This window comes from Pygocentrus nattereri, chromosome 14, assembly GCF_015220715.1.
Source record: "Pygocentrus nattereri isolate fPygNat1 chromosome 14, fPygNat1.pri, whole genome shotgun sequence".
In the NCBI taxonomy this organism is placed as follows: domain Eukaryota; kingdom Metazoa; phylum Chordata; class Actinopteri; order Characiformes; family Serrasalmidae; genus Pygocentrus; species Pygocentrus nattereri.
Window position 1 is genome coordinate 4,474,597 of NC_051224.1, and position 19,707 is coordinate 4,494,303.

Below are 19,707 nucleotides of genomic sequence, written 5' to 3' on the forward strand. Positions count from 1 at the left end.
GTGTAATTTTCAAATCGCATGAGCTCCAGTTTTTATTAAAGCTTAGAGGTTTTCATTGGGGAAATGATACCACAGACCTTATGAGCTGTTTGAAAGAAGTGGATATGCTGGTCTTTTGGCCAAGACAACAGGGCTTGATCTCAATTTATAGAAAATAGCCACAATTAGATCACAATTACGATCACAATTAGAGACTTCACCCAAATTGTTCAGCCGTCGTCCTACGGTGCTCTTTTTCCATTAAAGGGGTAAAAGATGGCTGACAAATTGAGCAGCAGCAGGTGGTCCAAGTAACTATAACACAACAAAATGTGCTTACATGGTAGGTGTTTCTAATAAAATGGCCACAAGGCACACTATGAGCATGTTTATATGCCCAGATTATATAGCCAGATTCCATTCACTCCTTTTCATTAAAATGGGTCACCAGCATGACCAGATGAGAGCTGCTTTAGCTTTCCTGCATGAAAAGCACATCAACACAATTGCTGTTTCCTTCCATTTTTACATCCATTTACTTTTTCCTCCTGTTTCCTCCTGTAGCTTTAGTCAGGGAGCATAACTGTACCAGAATCCATTGAAATGATATTTCCTAACTGTACTGACTCCACACCTCCAGTCTCGTCTCCAGGCTTTTTATTTTATTGTTCTGATTTAAAACGTTTGGGTATGAAAAGGTACACTAGAGTAGAAATGAGCAGATCAGAGGGACAGTGAAGGTGGAGCAGTTTGGAGATAAAGCCAGAGAGGCCAGGTTGAGGTGGTTTGGACATGTGTTGAGGAGGAATAGTGGATATATTGGGCAGAGAATGTTGGAGATGGAGCTGCTGGGTAGAAGGAGAAGAGGTAGAAGGTTTATGGATGTAGTGAAGGTGGACATGGAGATAGTTGGTGTGAAAGTAGAGGAGGCAGTGGATAGGGCAAGATGGAGGCAGATGATCCGCTGTGGCGACCCCTAAAGGGAGCAGCCGAAAGGAGAAGAAGAAGAAGAGGTTATGAAAAGGTACACATGTCTACTTTTCCACTAGGAAAACCTCATGTAAGGTCCACCACTGGACCTTAAAACCACTGTTGTACCTTTGAGGATACACGTACATTGTTTGTACCTTGATGAATGAATCATGTACCTGCATGGTACCTTTATTTCTAACAGTGTAGATGTAACAGCTTCTGTAAGTCCAAGGGGATCCATTCACCCCTTCTAAGTGGTACATGTGGCTACTTTGAGGTGAGCCCATTGCTGACCCAGGCAATCAGTTGTGCACACTCAGATCATAGAATCGAGAGGAGTGTAGACCACTGTAGTCGTGCGTCATTCTCTAATCCGTGGTGTGCCCTTATTAGGATCTTTGGGTCTAAGCTTGATTTCTCTATGGCCAAAATGAATGGGGTTTTAGAGAAATCGCCTCTATTGCCCCCGTGTTAAATGAAAATGTTCAGAACCCGATACTCTTTGTCCTGTCTACATATTTCTCCCGAATATCACTGGGTCCTCTGAGATCGTTAAAGAGTCTTAATGCTTATATTGCTACATATGAGCTAAAGCTACTGCACATCAATCTGATGTCCCTAAGCTACATGAAACTGAGGCGTGCTCTGACGAGATGTGCTACCTTATCGAAATGTCCTACCGTAGTGCAAACGTACAGGTGTACCTGTCAACACTACCGGTGTTAAAACCACACGGCTGAATTTATCTTTCTCCAGCTTCTTGTCCACGTTTTCCTGTTCCACCTTAAATGGCGCAGTAATTCAGAATGTAACTGCTGCACTATTTAAGGTGAAACGGGAAAATGTTGCCAGCATTAAAATAATACTTAGGATATTTTGATAGCCTAAATCAGCTGATCAGGGGATCAGCAGGAATAAATTAGCCTCTGTAGTAAATTAGCCTCAATGCAGGTACGTTTGTAGAGCTTTTCAAATCAAGCTGTGTGCAGAACGATACAGTACAGTACAAAATGGCAACAGGACTACAGTGGTCTATGAAGCCCCCGGTGTTGAGGTGTGGGGCTGTGGAACTGGAATGAGGGAACTCTATCCAGTACCTTTGGGATGAGCTGGAGTGGCATTTGTGATCCAGAACTAATCATCCAGCGACAGCACCTGACCTCCCTAGGGATGTGCTTTCTGAATAATTTTGACATTCTATCATTAACCACACTGACAGAAAGAGCAACAACAAATGGGAAAAAAATAAAACAAACTGACAACTTGTTTTATTTTATTATTTAAAAAAAGCCGAGATAAAACTGTTGGTGGAAGCTGCCTGTTCAGAGGAGCTAATGAGCTAAACCAACTGGAACAACACTGAATGCTGATGAGGACTCATTGTCTTTGGGTCTTTTCTCCCCAGTGGATCATGTCCCAGCACGTTACTTTGTCTGAGAGGTGTATCTTTAAATTTGCCCGAGTATTTTCTCACTGTTTCTGGGCCATGAATAACGCGACCATAGTAACATGCTCACGTTCAGGGGTTCGTATTCCAGAGTCGCAAAGCACTGCGTTCCTGTTAAGGCATAAAATCGGCATTTCCCAATTAGCCTGTTTATTTTCTCTGACTTCCCATAGTAAAATGTAATGAAATGCACTTAAAACAGTCACCGAGTACTGACGCACGTCTTAAGACCTCGCTAATGATCTTGAGTGTAATCAAATCCTCACAGCAATGTCCCAACATCTAGTGCAAACCCTTCCTTCTTTAGGAAAGACAGTGGTATATAGAACCATGAACGCTCAAAGAACCATTTGCATGCTTAGATGGTTCTTTGGTTCAGATCGATGGAGAACGTGTTGTAAAAGGCTCTTTTGAGAACGGGTTCTTCTATTGTTATTCTATTTTTGCTGCTATATAGAATCATATACAACACCTCCTCTATCAATCTGAAGGCCAATTTCACCATGCAAAGAATTCTTTAAGCGAGGAAATGGTTCTTTGAGTGTTCAGTGGTTCGAAGAACTGTTTCTTTGCTGAAGAACTCTTGAATTTTTGTGAGTATAGAGGCTGTGACAGGAGAGGGGGGGGGGGGAGGGAGGGGGCAAACTCCCTATTAACACTGGGCTGAGCATATAAGGTGTACCTTATAATCTGTCAATTCTGTGTCTACCCTTTTGTCCATGTCACACAACTACAATTCATTCAAATAATATTTTCTGAAATGACACCTTTAAACATTGCACTGCTTTGTTTTAACTGTATTAGCAGTCAGACACCATATCAACTCCTGTCCTTTGGGAAATTACATTCTGCCTGGTGGAAATGTAGCCGCTGTCTTCTTGCTGTCAGGCATGTTATGCTGGGAAATCCAGTGTCCTTGTTAGCGTTCCCCATTTTGCATATGTTGTTAAAGTAAAATCAAGTTCTCCCAGTTCTATTTTTGCCTCCAGGGAAAGACAGTTGCTGCCTTTGTTTTCAGCCAGGGAGGAGAGGTGGACGCGGTCTGTTCATTAAACGTATTATTACCATGCAGTATTCAATTTGGGCTCATTTGCCGTAGTTAGTTTTTCATGGTATGAAGCTGAACAGGTCAAACCAGACGCATGGAACACAACGCTTCTATTATCCAGAGCAATATAAATAGAAGTACCCATCTGAGAAATGTAAGAGATCATAATGACCATATTACATGCCAAGTGTGTGTGCCCAGAGCTCTTAACAAGATCTCCAACAGGTTTTAAACATCCTGTTCGCTGAAGCCGACGGAGGCAGCGAGTTGATTTATTTATTTATTTATTTATTTTATTTTATTATTTTTTTAGTGGTAGTTTCTGAATGGCAAAGCAGCGCTGGCGCATTGGAACATGGCAGTTCTATTTTGGGCGCACTTCCTTGTAGCAGTTACTCAGCATGTGGGTGTGTGGGAATCAGTGAGAGCAGGCCTGTCTGACGCCATAATTGGCTGGAAGGGAAAAAATGGAAACCTTTTAGAGCTAATTGATGGGCAGGAGGTGCAAGATGGAAAGGTGTAAGTCTTAGAAAATGTAAGATCCTGTTTAACAGTACGGTTAGTGGAATGTCCTTTCAATGCCTCATGAAATATTAAGAAAATACGGCGCCTAATGGAATGCTGCATGGTGACCAGCAGTGAAGGCTCCTGGAGGTCTGCAAGCCGGGGAAAATGGGAAAAACCAGCAGTGAGACCGTAATAGGCAACGGATCACTCATGCAACATGCAGCAGTGTTCCTTATTGTACATTTAAAGGGCAAAAAAATTTCTTTAGTGAAATAAGTTGATGACGTTTCAAAACCACAATTTATACAGTCAATATGTGGAAACTAAGGCTACATTAACAAAGCAGGTAAAAGTGGCCCAAATCTGATTTTCTTACCAAATTTTACCAAATTTTACCAGCTTTTGTTTGGCTGTTCACATGGTCTTTTAATTGTGACCTATACACAACATTAGTCTGAATAGATCGGTTCCTGAAGTGACCTGCATGTGCACAAGAGCATATTTCTCCACGTGGCTCATCCAGAGGTAAACAATCATGACTGCCAACGAATGCCAGTCGCTCCCGGAGTTTTCAGTTTCATCTTCGCCAGCATCACAGGAGCGTTCTTGAGGTTCTGATGGCTGTCAGCTCGGCTCGTCACCCAGAATGTGTTCAGGCTCGCCGTAAAAAAGGCACGTTATTTGGCCTCGGTCACTTCTTTGGTTCACGTCCTCGGATTCTTTAAACTTTGCTTTCAGACGTTTTTCTGTTATTTGCCACTGTGGCCCCGTTCTCCTACAGCTGCATTTCAAAATCTCTTCAAACAAGGAACGGTTGCAAGTCTCTTCTAACTTTTTGGTACAGAAACATCAGCCCAAATGTTTATGAGGGCTCAGCAGCACGAAATGATGACTAATTTTGAGTTGAATTGACGTAAAAAACGGATGCGTATCTCATTTCAGTGCCAAGCGTCTCAAATCAGAATTGAAAATGTCAGACTGTCTGCTGTTAACATGTTGAGATGACATCTGTGCCACACGTGAAGAAAATAATCTGATTTGTGCCACTTTTACCTGCTGTGTGAACAAAGCTTAAGCGCACAAACAGTCGGTTTTGAATGAATTGTTTTTGTAATGTCACAAACACCCACACATTTACATATTTCTGCCTGTTCACCCTACAGCTTTCACGTTGAAGTAATAAGGAGTGGTTTAGCTGGTGTTTTTGAACAGGATACAAGATCATATTCGACACATTTCGGTTGGTTGCAGATTTGGGTTGTCAAGTAAAGGGGACCAGTGTAGGGGCTCTACAGCCTACAGACGATAATTTAAAGTTCCCACGTCATGGAAAACCACATTTTGGTACTTTTCTTTCAAATAATAGAGTTTGATATACTGATAAGTTTCAAAACATACCTTTCACACCCTGTGACACATTAAATACAACAAAGTTAGCACAGCTGCACGCCCCCCCCCCCCCCGTCTCTGTACTGATTTAAGAACAGTTTTGTGTTGTTTTTTCTAATGAAGTTGGGTAGAAACTGGTTAATGAAGCTCATATGGTGTTGTGTGGGCTGGTTAAGCAGAGTTTGCAACACACTGAAAAGAAAAGGTGCAGCCTTGTTGACAGCAGCTCTGAGGTGCTGCCTCGGCTGGACGCAGTTGCCAAAGAACCCAAAGAACGTCAGAATTCTCTTCCCCCACAGCTGGTCTTCTGCAGCTTCCTACCCCCAGGTTTAATGGTGGATTGCAAACAACCACCAAGCATTTCGATAAGTTGCATCATGCTTTCAAACTTGTGCTATAAGAAGAGTGCAGGCTGTTTCAATGGCTGTTCAACTTCTGTAGCTAGCTAGCTTACAGGTGATTATTGTGGGCCTTCTTAGCCCACAATAAAACAGTAAATCCCCTGTCTAATCATAAATGTAATGGTGGTTTGAGTATTGTGGGCATGGCTTGCACTGGGGCTGGACAACGTATTGGATATATTACATTGAAATTTAATAATTGTAACATAAAGACCTCCAAAGCAAAATAAATAAAAAGGGAGAAAAGCTCGCGCACTCTTAAAAATCCACGGATGAATCCGGAAATACACCAGCTTAAGAGAAATTGTGGGAAATCAGAGCACTTCTAAACTAAACCGCAAGTACACTATGATATCCTCAAAGAGCAGATCTCAGTCTATAATAATGCTATGAAAGTATCCAGACAGTCGTTTCTCTCCAGTGTAATCAATAGACACAAAAATAATACCAAAATCTTTTTTTCCACCATAGACCAACTCATTAACCCTAACTTGTCTGCTAGTGCGTTTAATGATGATTTATCTTCTAAAATTTGTGAAGAGTCCGCAATTCATTTCCAAAATAAAATAGGCCTGATGCGACAGGGTGTAGCTCAGCAGACTCACACAGGCTCCTATAATGTTCCTGATAGGCCTCCTACATCAGTAATGACATCTTTTTCTGTTATTAACTATGAGGAGCTGTTGAGGAACTATTTTAAACAAACTTCAAATCCTTCCATTTTGGTTTTATTAGATCTTAGTGCAGCTTTTGATAGCACTGACCACAAGATTTTATTCCAGCGTCTTGAATGTTGGGTCGGCCTCTCGGGCACAGTTTTAGAATGCTTTAAATCATATTTAAGTAATAGGCAGTGCATGGTTTCACTTGGAAATCATTCATCAAAACGATTTGCCATCTTTTGTGGAGTCCCCCAAGGTTCAGTCTTTGGGCCTTTTGCTTTTCTCTTTGTTTATGCTACCTGTAGGTGATGTTATTAGGAAGAATAGTGTAAATTTTCATAACTGTGCTGACGACACCAAGCTATAGATTTCTGTTCCTTCTGAAGATCAAGACTCTAGACAGACTAACCAGCTGTGTGTCAGATATTTATCAGTGGATGTCACAAAACTTTCTGCAATTAAATCATGAAAACTGAATTGCTGATCTTTGGTACAGAACCTCAGAGGAAAATGATTTGCCTTTAGCTTCATAAACCAAACCTGAAGCTCTGTTTTACCCTGCATTTAAACACGGTCACTAAAGTAGCAATATTTTTTTAAATGATAAAAAGCTAAAGTTCGGTCAAATACCCTCTGTAAACTACAGGAAACATGGAGAGGCTCTGTCAGTTATACTGCTTCTAAACTGTGGAACTCAATTCCACCTTTTATTAGACAGTCAAGCTCAGGGCTCGCTTTTAAGAAGCACATATCTGTTTAAATGAGCATTTAATTAAAATCGAATGTCTCGTGGTTTTTATCTTTATCTTGTAATTTAATCTCTTTTTCTTCTGATTCTAATTAAATACTAATGGTCTCTTCTATAACTATATTTTATCACCCGTCTGTAAAGCACTTTGAGCTGCCACCGGCATGAAAAGTGCTATATAAATTATTATTATTATTATTATTAAATAATATACCTTAAGCACTTCGTAACAAAGGTGAAGCAATGTAAAACCATGTCTGTGATAAACATCTGTTAGTGCGTCAAAGTGTTCGGCTTGGACTTCAATTTCATACCAGTGCAAACCTCTAGTACTAACGAATGAGTTGGGTGGTTAATATGGCAAAAACAGAATATCTTGATACCTGAGGACTCTTTCATAATACAACATGCACAACCAGTACCTCATTTAAAAACTGCTATTAAAAACTATGAATGAAGTTTTTGTTTAGTATTTCATATACTGTGCTGCACTACGTCTGATTAAACAGGACAAATTATGCTCCCATTTCAATGAAACATGCAGTTGGTCAGTGTCCTTTAAGTACTGTTAATACCCACAGTAATGCATCACCATAACTACAAAAAATCTTATTTTGCCCACTCCTAAATAATGCTTGACATGCTATCCCAGTTGCTGCGCTTGTGTTCCTACTGGCCTAATTTTTGAATGTTAAAAGTCTGCATGGGCATGAAATTGAATCCCAACTCATGCCTGCTGTCTCTTGCACAGGGCAGTGATGTAATCCACTGTACTGTCCATCCACTTTACAGTATTGCTTCAGTTTTTATGTTGAGGCTTAACACATTGTCCCAGTTGGCGCATTTGTTATCATGCGGTTCTAACTTGCGAGTGGGTTTGGGTTTCAAATTTTGCAGCACTTGTCGTTCCTGGTTGTATCTGGTCCCAAAGTCACAGGGATGGGTTCGGGCCTCAGTTTCTTGCCCATGCAGACCTCTAGCACTCACAAATCAGCACTGCCGGTGGGCTAAATGGGACAATGTTTTAAGCCTTAGTAGCAAAATTGAACCACTGGATAACATCGTTATCCTGCGCACAGAAAAGTGGGATTTGATTCCCTTTTAAGAAGGGAGGAAAACAGGTAGAACTCTTATCCCTGCACTTATCTAATGTATTACGCCACTCTGGGTAAGAGGAGAGTAAGTTACCTCCTAAAACAGAAGATCCTGAGGTTACAAGAATGTTTGTATACCATTTGTCCTTGTGTTCTTACTGCAGGACATTTTAAATCTACTTGGCAATAATGTCTTCCAAGCCTCACCGTATTTAATGCTGCTTAGTCAAAATTATGGCTTGTCTAATTGAACTCCTTTAAGCTATTTCAGAAACAATGTACAAATATTGTTTTTCTCTGGATAAATATCTCAAAATATACGCTTTTAACCATATTGCACGATATGGTTGACAACCGAGAGCTTTCAGCTTTCGCCTACTCAGACTGTCAGAAGGCCTCTAGTTGGTGCATATGTTAAATCACACCCGTAGGTAGCTTTAGCATTAGCTCTCCATTTTAAATCCTATATAAAATCATATGTAATAAGGAAAATAGATTGAGAGATCATGTTTTGGGTTAAAATACTATTATTTTCTGTTATTTCTAGATATTAAGCTGTGTGCCAAGTGATTTGTCATTGGGACGTCATGATTATTATTATTGTAAATTGACTAAACTGGGTAAAATGAATGAGGGTTTGGTTTGGTTTCCAGAAATTATGAATGCAAGCTCACAAAACAGCTGGCCAGTTTATTACTATAGGTCATTATGGAGACTGAATTTATTCTAACCGCAATAATGATACTGAATCCTGAAAGGGCGTGAGAAGATTCCAGTAGGCGTGAAAGAACTATAAGTAGCTCTCAGCTGTGGGTCAGACATGCAGCAGTAGCATGAGGCGAGGACATGCAGCACTAAGATGGTTCGGTCTCAATCAGACGATTTTGTCATACGGTGCTAAATTACAACTTGTTGTTCTAATTTCATTCATTAAGATGGGAGTCATGGAAACTTTCTCTGTTCTCTGTGAAATGCATGCAGTCTGCCTTTCCCCTGTGGTTATTTACAAAAATGACTACATTTATGGCATTTGGCTGACGCTCTTATCCAGAGCAACTTACAGTTTTGATCATTTTACACAGGTAGGCGAAGGGGGTGTTAGGAGTCTTGCCCAAGGACTCTTATTGGTATAGTGTAGTGTGTTTACCCAGGTGGGGATTGAACCCCAGTCTACAGCGTAGAAGGCAGAGGTGGTACCCACTACACTAAATTACAGTCTTTTATTACAAGATCTTTAGAAATAGCTCCAGGGAAATCCAGGGTTTTTTTTCAGAATAAAACCGTAAGCTATAAGCTGCATAAGATTGCCAAAAACAGCCCCCACATATTGCTAGCGAGAATGGAAAATGAGTGAGGAAGGCCGTATAAATGTGCTGCTGCTGACTGATCTTTGAACTAGCATCCATAAGACTAGAAGCACTAGAAAAACAAGGACTGTTCTTTATATGGTGCGAAAAACATCTTTGATGAATATACCAATAGAAATGCTCAAAAATGGCTTGGAATGAAATCTCTACATGAACTTGCAGTAAGATTTAATAATGTTTTGCCTTCTCCTGAAAAGTTACCATTTTTTTGCACAGTGACAACAAGGACTGTACTGGAATTAAAGCCCAGTACAATGCTGTGATCATCAGTAGGTACTAATTAAGATAAAGTTGTTTTAAACCTTAATGTGTATTTGGTTTTTACATTATAAAGACGTAGGTGAAGCGCTGGTTTGTAGGCTAGCCTGTTATCATCAGCGTTGCTTTCACTTTTCTGTGGTCTGTTTCTGGATCATCCTGGAAATTGATGGATTTTTTTTTGTTGTTGTTGTTGACATGTTTAGGATATGAGCAACGCTGTAACCCAATAACTGAGAAGATTAGGCTCGGTTCTGTAACTGAACCCACATCTAGCTTAGACTGCATGGTAAGGACTGCACCACTGATCGAGTGTCTTGGAAGTTTACAGGGCTGAGGTGTCAAAAAGCTTGGCGTAGTGACAATAGCAGGACCATTTTTGGTGCTATATAGGGCCATTTTCAAAAAGGTTCTAAGGAGAGCCATTTACCATCTGAAGAACCATTTCACCATATAAAGCGTGCAAATGGCTCCTTGAGTATTCATAGTTCTAGAACCATTGTCTTTACTGAAGAACCTATGAAAAAACACATTTTTTAGAGGATACCCAAAACATCAAACCATAAATATAGCCTTTTGATTTTTAGCCACATTAGTGAGCAAGATCAGATCAAACTGTCAGCAAACTTGAGCTCAGCAGCGATTTTACCCAGTCTTAGAGGCTACATTCACTGTCACGCACAGACGGCATTATTAGGACAAAATTGTCTCGTCTTGAGCTGACTTGTGTTTTTCAGAGCTGACAAAAGCATCTACACTCTTAGAAAAAAAAGGTACGGCACTGTCACTGGGGTGGTACCCTCCGGGGTACATCCCAGTAGCTTTAGTCAGGGAACGTAACTGAACCATAATCCACTGAAATTATGTTTTCTAAGTTGTACTGACTCCACACACCCTGCCCCGCCTCCAGGCTTTTTATTGAATGGTTCTGTTTTAAACATTATTTAGTTTATAAAAATATACAAATGTCTACTTTTCCACTGGGGCACAATTGGACCTTAAAACCGCTGTTGTACTTTGAGGGAACGTTTACACTGTTTGTACCTTGATGAACGTGTCATGTACCTGCATGGTGCCTTTATTTCTAACAGTGTATAACAGAGTCATAGCGCTAGAGGCCATACAGAGGCCTTCTAGACTTTTGTAATCCTCATAATCTCCCGTTGTATGGGATATTAGTTTCCAATAAGATGGACGTGCCAGCAAGCTGTGTATCAAACTGCGCTCGAGGAGCTGGCGCGTTCTGTTAGCCCATCACAGAAATGGCTAATGAATATGCATAAGTGCATGTGACACACTCTGAAGAAAGCAGAACAGCATTTACTTTGCAAACAGGATGAAGGCCCCAGAAAATGGATATCTAGATATACAAAAAAAAGCTGTTGAATAGGCCAAAAGGAATGAACAATGAAAACAAGGAACAGTAAAATTCATGCACTGTGAAGGTAGGTGAGTCATAGTGACAGCAAAGCTGTTTAAAGGAAGATTAAAATAATGGCTCAACTGCAAATATCATTTACAGTTTCCCTAGTACCACAAATATAGTGGATCACCCAAATGTCTTCTTTAAAGATCAGAGCGGTGCTCCTGTGAACCATTGTTTGTTGTTTTTAAGGCTGAAATGTGTTGGCCAGCTCCAAAAGGGACATCATTTAAGGTAACATTGTGTGTTTCCTGATATGTTTATGAATTGTATTGACCTGAAACGGCAAAAACTTCATGGAACCAGTTCATATTCATAATGCTGCACTAATTTTTGCAAGTCATCCTATGCTGACGACCTGCTGTCAGAGCACAGCTTAACGTGCAGTTTAGATCAGGAAGTGATAAAGAACCCCTCCAACTTCCTTTTTATTCTCATTTCTCAGAAAGTTATTTTCATTTTAGTCATGAACAGCTTCTATTAAAGGAATACTGGTGCGTATTTCAACCCAGTGTCTGTCTGCTCTATCTGTAGCATACGGTCGAGTACTGTAGACAGTAATTCTGATGCATTGATAATAAAAAAAATAAACATTTGCCGACTCAAAACCCACAATTGGAGCCCATGGGCAGATGCTACAGTGACATTTTTGGTTGGTGTAGTGTAGTGGTTAACACCTCTGCCTTCTACACTGTAGACTGGGGTTCAATCCCCACCTGGGTAAACACCCTACACTATACCAATAAGAGTCCTTGGGCAAGACTCCTAACACCGCCTTGGCCAACCTGTGTAAAATGATCAAATTGTAAGTCGCTCTGGATAAGGGCGGCAGCCAAATGCCATAAATGTAAATGTAAATTTTTGTCTGTGGTGACTGACTGAATGCCACACGGATAGAGATTTGGTAGGAAAGTGCTTGGGTATTCCTTTAGAGGGGGGTTGGACAAAGCCATTCAGACCAGTTTGGTGTGAAATGTGCTGTTCTACCAAAACATCCAGAGTGGTGGTGATGGGAACCAGATGTCTGAGGAGTTTAATGCTTCTAAAAACTATTTAACAGAAAATTCTTTCCTCAAACTGTTACAACTGCATTATCTGATGTCTAAGACCTTGTTTTACTGTAGTTTGGGCCTAAAACATATTTTTTTAGTCCATACAGAAGGGTACATGTAGAGAGTTAAAGACTAAAACTGTTTTTTTTGTTGTAGTCTTGTTTTTTTAACCAATATCAGCATCAATATAAGAACACAGACATGCTGACTTACATTTTGGATAGCAAATAAAATACATTAGCGTTGTAGACTTCACCACTCCTGGTTCCCATCCCTCAAATCTGAGTCAGAGTTCCTCTACAATGCACCAATGACTTCATTTACATTGGCAGAGTTTCCCTATTAAGAAAACCATTTGCTTATCACATGACAAGAGTCAAATGAGGAGTTTGAAGGCTGCCTCTGCATTACCTGCTGTCAGCTACTTCTAAATATCATGTACGGTTAAAAAGGTCTGTCACAATTACTACATAATCAACTGATTGCAATTATTTGAGATGATCGCTCTTACTTTGCAATTAGATTAGAAGTCATTGTCACAGTAATGTTTACATCACAACAAACAAAATGTGAATTGGGCCTGTGTTTACCAGTTAGGTTGAGACAAACAAAAACAAACACCCACTTGAGACCAATCATGGTTCTTATTAGAGCAACAAAAGCTCAAACCGCTGACTGGTGCTATAACGCGTTTATTTAGAGGGAGACCGGTGAGCAGTTTTGGTTTATTTGATGTTCATTAACATCTGTAGAGGGCAGTGGTCAGTAATGTTTGTTTATTTGATGTTCATTGACTGTTCACCATGGTTCACTCCAGAACTTAGAATCATGAAAGTTAAAGTTAGGCGTTTAGAGCATCTGTATAAGAAATCTGGTCGTTCAGTTCAATTCTCAGTTTTTACTGAGCAGGTTTCCATTTATAAAGCTGCATTAAACACTGACCGCTCCTCTGTCTATTCTGAACTTAGAAACTCTGGCAGTCACAGGCCTAAAACTCTCTTTCATACTATAAACAAACTTCTTCAACCTCCTTCACCACCCACCTTGAACTCCTCTGTCCAGTGTCAAGCATTTTTGTATTTTTTTTCTGGATAAAATTAATAAGATCTATCTGCATTTCACTGTAGCAACCAGCATTTCTTCTTCTCAGGCCTCTGTTTCACTCTCACCTGATAATTGTCTCTCTGTTTTCTCCCCTGTGAACTCTTCCACTGTGTCTGTGATTATTTCCAAATCCTCTACTTGTATATCTCAACTAGATCCTGCTCCTACAGCTACTCTGAAGTCTGCTTCCTCTGTTACTGCACCACTCATAGCTCATATGATTAATCTATGCTTTTCATTGGGCACCGTTCCTCCATCTCTCAAAATAGTTGCTGTCACTCCTATCCTGAAGAAACCTGGGTTGGACCCATCCTCACTAGCCAACTACAGACCAATCTCCAATCTCCCTTTCTTAGCTAAAGTCATGGAAAGAGTTGTAGCCTCTCAGCTTCATGACTTTCTATCCTCCAATAACCTCTATGAGCCTTTTCAGTCTGGTCTCTGCACCCTGCACAGTATTGTGTCTGCCCTTGTAAAAGTTGTGAATGACTTGCTGCTGTCTACAGATGCTGATTCTTTTAGATTTAACAGCTGCTTTTGACACTGCTAACCATAACCTTCTTATATCTAGACTGTCATCTGTTGGCATTACTGGCCTTGCCCTTCAGTGGTTACAGTCATACCTTGCTGATGGGCATCAATACATTTCTGTGGGCTCCCACAAATCTGGTATTGCTCCTGTAGATCGTGGTGTACCCCAAGGATTTGTCCTTGGGCCTCTCCTCTTTATCATTTACATCTCCCCATACGGTCAGATCATCCGCAACCATGGTTTTAACTTTTGCTGCTATGCTGATGACATTCAAATTTATGTCATCACTTCTTCCCTCTCTGCCTCCGCAGAGAGATTTGAACATTTGGTTGCAAACTAATTATCTGAAACTGAATGCAGAGAAAACCGAGGTTCTGTTAGTTGGATCTAAAACCTCACTTTCCCAGGCATTGAGTTTTTCAGTCAACATTGATGGTGTCGATATTAAGCCAGCCCGATTTGTTAAGAACCTTGGCTGTCTTCTTGATTCTTCTGTTACTTTCGATTCTCACATTAAGCTCGTCACCAAAACCGCATTTTATCATCTGTGTAATGTTGAACGCTTACGCCCTATGCTGAGTGACACTGATGCTAAAATGTTGATCAATGCCTTCATCTTCTCTCGCATCGATCACTCTAACTCACTTTTCTATGGCCTTCCAGTTAAACTAATCAATCGTCTTCAGTACGTCCAAAACTCAGCAGCCAGGGTTCTGACCTCCACCAAGCACTCAGCTCATATCACTCCTATTCTTCGACAGTTACATTGGGTTCCTACTAGTTTTAGGATTAAGTACAAAATCCTTCTTCTTACCTCCAAGGCTTTCCGTGGTCTGGCTCCGACATTCCTTTCTAATCTCATTTTTTTATATTGTCCCTCTTGTGCCCTCCGATCTTCTAATGCTGGACTCCTCACAGTTACCTCAACTAACTAGACTTTCTACTATGGGTGGCAGATCTTTCACTGCTGCTGCCCCCAAATTCTGGAATCCCCCCCCCCATGATGATGATGTAGATATTAAGTGTCCTTGGGTTTGTGAAAGACGCTATATAAATTCTATAAAAATTATTATTATTATTGTTGTTATTCATCTGTAGAGGGCAGCGGTCAGTAATGTTTGTTTATTTGATGTTCATTAACATCTGTAGAGGGCAGCACTCAGTAATGTTTGTTTATTTGATGTTCATTAACATCTGTAGAGGGCAGCGCTCAGTAATGTTTGTTTATTTGACGTTCATTAACATCTGTAGAGGGCAGCGGTCAGTAATGTTTGTTTATTTGACGTTCATTAACATCTGTAGAGGGCAGCACTCAGTAATGTTTGTTTATTTGACGTTCATTAACATCTGTAGAGGGCAGCGGTCAGTAATGTTTGTTTATTTAACGTTCATTAACATCTGTAGAGGGCAGCGGTCAGTAATGTTTGTTTATTTGACGTTCATTAACATCTGTAGAGGGCAGCGGTCAGTAATGTTTGTTTATTTGACGTTCATTAACATCTGTAGAGGGCAGCGCTCAGTAATGTTTGTTTATTTGACGTTCATTAACATCTGTAGAGGGCAGCGGTCAGTAATGTTTGTTTATTTGACGTTCATTAACATCTGTAGAGGGCAGCGCTCAGTAATGTTTGTTTATTTGACGTTCATTAACATCTGTAGAGGGCAGCGCTCAGTAATGTTTGTTTATTTGACGTTCATTAACATCTGTAGAGGGCAGCGCTCAGTAATGTTTGTTTATTTGACGTTCATTAACATCTGTAGAGGGCAGCGCTCAGTAATGTTTGTTTATTTGACGTTCATTAACATCTGTAGAGGGCAGCGCTCAGTAATGTTTGTTTATTTGACGTTCATTAACATCTGTAGAGGGCAGCGCTCAGTAATGTTTGTTTATTTGACGTTCATTAACATCTGTAGAGGGCAGCGCTCAGTAATGTTTGTTTATTTGACGTTCATTAACATCTGTAGAGGGCAGCGCTCAGTAATGTTTGTTTATTTGACGTTCATTAACATCTGTAGAGGGCAGCGCTCAGTAATGTTTGTTTATTTGACGTTCATTAACATCTGTAGAGGGCAGCGCTCAGTAATGTTTGTTTATTTGACGTTCATTAACATCTGTAGAGGGCAGCGCTCAGTAATGTTTGTTTATTTGACGTTCATTAACATCTGTAGAGGGCAGCGCTCAGTAATGTTTGTTTATTTGACGTTCATTAACATCTGTAGAGGGCAGCGCTCAGTAATGTTTGTTTATTTGACGTTCATTAACATCTGTAGAGGGCAGCGCTCAGTAATGTTTGTTTATTTGACGTTCATTAACATCTATAGAGGGCAGCGGTCAGTAATGTTTGTTTATTTGACGTTCATTAACATCTGTAGAGGGCAGCGCTCAGTAATGTTTGTTTATTTGACGTTCATTAACATCTGTAGAGGGCAGCGCTCAGTAATGTTTGTTTATTTGACGTTCATTAACATCTGTAGAGGGCAGCGCTCAGTAATGTTTGTTTATTTGACGTTCATTAACATCTGTAGAGGGCAGCGCTCAGTAATGTTTGTTTATTTGACGTTCATTAACATCTGTAGAGGGCAGCGCTCAGTAATGTTTGTTTATTTGACGTTCCTTAACATCTGTAGAGGGCAGCGCTCAGTAATGTTTGTTTATTTGACGTTCATTAACATCTGTAGAGGGCAGCGCTCAGTAATGTTTGTTTATTTGACGTTCATTAACATCTGTAGAGGGCAGCGCTCAGTAATGTTTGTTTATTTGACGTTCATTAACATCTGTAGAGGGCAGCGCTCAGTAATGTTTGTTTATTTGACGTTCATTAACATCTGTAGAGGGCAGCGCTCAGTAATGTTTGTTTATTTGACGTTCATTAACATCTGTAGAGGGCAGCGCTCAGTAATGTTTGTTTATTTGACGTTCATTAACATCTGTAGAGGGCAGCGCTCAGTAATGTTTGTTTATTTGACGTTCATTAACATCTGTAGAGGGCAGCGCTCAGTAATGGTTGTTTATTTGACGTTCATTAACATCTGTAGAGGGCAGCGCTCAGTAATGGTTGTTTATTTGACGTTCATTAACATCTGTAGAGGGCAGCGCTCAGTAATGGTTGTTTATTTGACGTTCATTAACATCTGTAGAGGGCAGCGCTCAGTAATGGTTGTTTATTTGACGTTCATTAACATCTGTAGAGGGCAGCGCTCAGTAATGGTTGTTTATTTGACGTTCATTAACATCTGTAGAGGGCAGCGCTCAGTAATGTTTGTTTATTTGACGTTCATTAACATCTGTAGAGGGCAGCGCTCAGTAATGTTTGTTTATTTGACGTTCATTAACATCTGTAGAGGGCAGCGCTCAGTAATGTTTGTTTATTTGACGTTCATTAACATCTGTAGAGGGCAGCGCTCAGTAATGTTTGTTTATTTGACGTTCATTAACATCTGTAGAGGGCAGCGCTCAGTAATGTTTGTTTATTTGACGTTCATTAACATCTGTAGAGGGCAGCGCTCAGTAATGTTTGTTTATTTGACGTTCATTAACATCTGTAGAGGGCAGCGCTCAGTAATGTTTGTTTATTTGATGTTCATTAACATCTGTAGAGGGCAGCGCTCAGTAATGTTTGTTTATTTGACGTTCATTAACATCTGTAGAGGGCAGCGCTCAGTAATGTTTGTTTATTTGACGTTCATTAACATCTGTAGAGGGCAGCGCTCAGTAATGTTTGTTTATTTGACGTTCATTAACATCTGTAGAGGGCAGCGCTCAGTAATGTTTGTTTATTTGACGTTCATTAACATCTGTAGAGGGCAGCGGTCAGTAATGTTTGTTTATTTGACGTTCATTAACATCTGTAGAGGGCAGCGCTCAGTAATGTTTGTTTATTTGACGTTCATTAACATCTGTAGAGGGCAGCGCTCAGTAATGTTTGTTTATTTGATGTTCATTAACATCTGTAGAGGGCAGCGCTCAGTAATGTTTGTTTATTTGATGTTCATTAACATCTGTAGAGGGCAGCGCTCAGTAATGTTTGTTTATTTGACGTTCATTAACATCTGTAGAGGGCAGCGGTCAGTAATGTTTGTTTATTTGACGTTCATTAACATCTGTAGAGGGCAGCGCTCAGTAATGGTTGTTTATTTGACGTTCATTAACATCTGTAGAGGGCAGCGCTCAGTAATGGTTGTTTATTTGACGTTCATTAACATCTGTAGAGGGCAGCGCTCAGTAATGGTTGTTTATTTGATGTTCATTAACATCTGTAGAGGGCAGCGCTCAGTAATGTTTGTTTATTTGATGTTCATTAACATCTGTAGAGGGCAGCGCTCAGTAATGTTTGTTTATTTGACGTTCATTAACATCTGTAGAGGGCAGCGCTCAGTAATGTTTGTTTATTTGATGTTCATTAACATCTGTAGAGGGCAGCGCTCAGTAATGTTTGTTTATTTGATGTTCATTAACATCTGTAGAGGGCAGCGCTCAGTAATGTTTGTTTATTTGACGTTCATTAACATCTGTAGAGGGCAGCGCTCAGTAATGTTTGTTTATTTGACGTTCATTAACATCTGTAGAGGGCAGCGGTCAGTAATGTTTGTTTATTTGACGTTCATTAACATCTGTAGAGGGCAGCGCTTAGTAATGGTTGTTTATTTGACGTTCATTAACATCTGTAGAGGGCAGCGCTCAGTAATGTTTGTTTATTTGACGTTCATTAACATCTGTAGAGATGTTGGGTCTTTCAGCAGTTTGGACCTACTGATTATTGACAGCTAGAAATCACGATAGCTTATCAACCAGTTTGCCTATTTCAGGTTTCAGCTTTAATAATTTCCCACAAGAAACAAAAACAGTGAAATTGTTAATTGCAATTATTTACGTGATTTCAGTTTCACAGTTGTGACAGGCCTAGTTTTAAATGTCTCGGTTCACAACACTAAATTATCTGTCCTTCTAAGCAGTGTTCCCTCCAAACGTCTCAGTGCGTTCTCTGTAGAGGTTGTATTCACATATTAAGAAAACATGCAGTTGGATGAGGGGTGTTCAAACAAACACACAGCTATAGAACGTGTCACAGCTTGGATATGAACCCATGTCCTGTGTGACGACGTAGTGACTCGTAGCACTTTGAGGATCTGTATTTTTTTTTTATATTGGCACGTCTCTGATCGCTAGACCCTCTGAGTGGCAAACCATAGACGTCTGTAAATATCTTGATGTTGAGGTGAACATGTTTTATGGTTTCTACAACCTCAGTGAGTCTGCATGGTAACAAGCAGGCTGATGCTTTTGCTCTGATCATCGTCACTGACAGTGTCTCTGCTCGTAGCTGAAAGATCTCGCGTCATCGTGAAGCATCTCAGTGTTCAGTGAGCCATTTGGCTGTGATGTGTGAAAAATTTGATAAGCGCCATGTTTCCAGGGCAGTAGGTGTAAATTTGAGACGTGTTTATTTATTTATTTATTTGATTATTTATTTATTTATTTCCCCCCTTTTTCACAAAGGATGCCACATGCTGACCAGCCATGTCATCAGGAAATGAACAGGGAGCCGGTCTGTTATTTCTGATCACCATCTTCCCTTCTCTGTAATTAAGTCTAATCGGAGAGCTGCACTTCACAAGGCTTTTCCTTTGCCAGGAATTAAATTAGTGCGGGACTCATTTGCGCGTGCACATTTTCCTTAGATAAGAAACTGTTAAGTGTTCTTTGTCCTTGTGGCTGTAAAAGGA

The 19,707-nt window shown here is 40.2% G+C and overlaps 1 protein-coding gene across 2 annotated transcripts in view; it reads left to right on the forward strand.

Moving 5' to 3' along the window:
* Positions 1-19,707, forward strand: part of LOC108412260 (ras-related protein Rab-37) — a 68,660-nt gene that overhangs the window by 34,324 nt on the left and 14,629 nt on the right. The window lies entirely within an intron of this gene.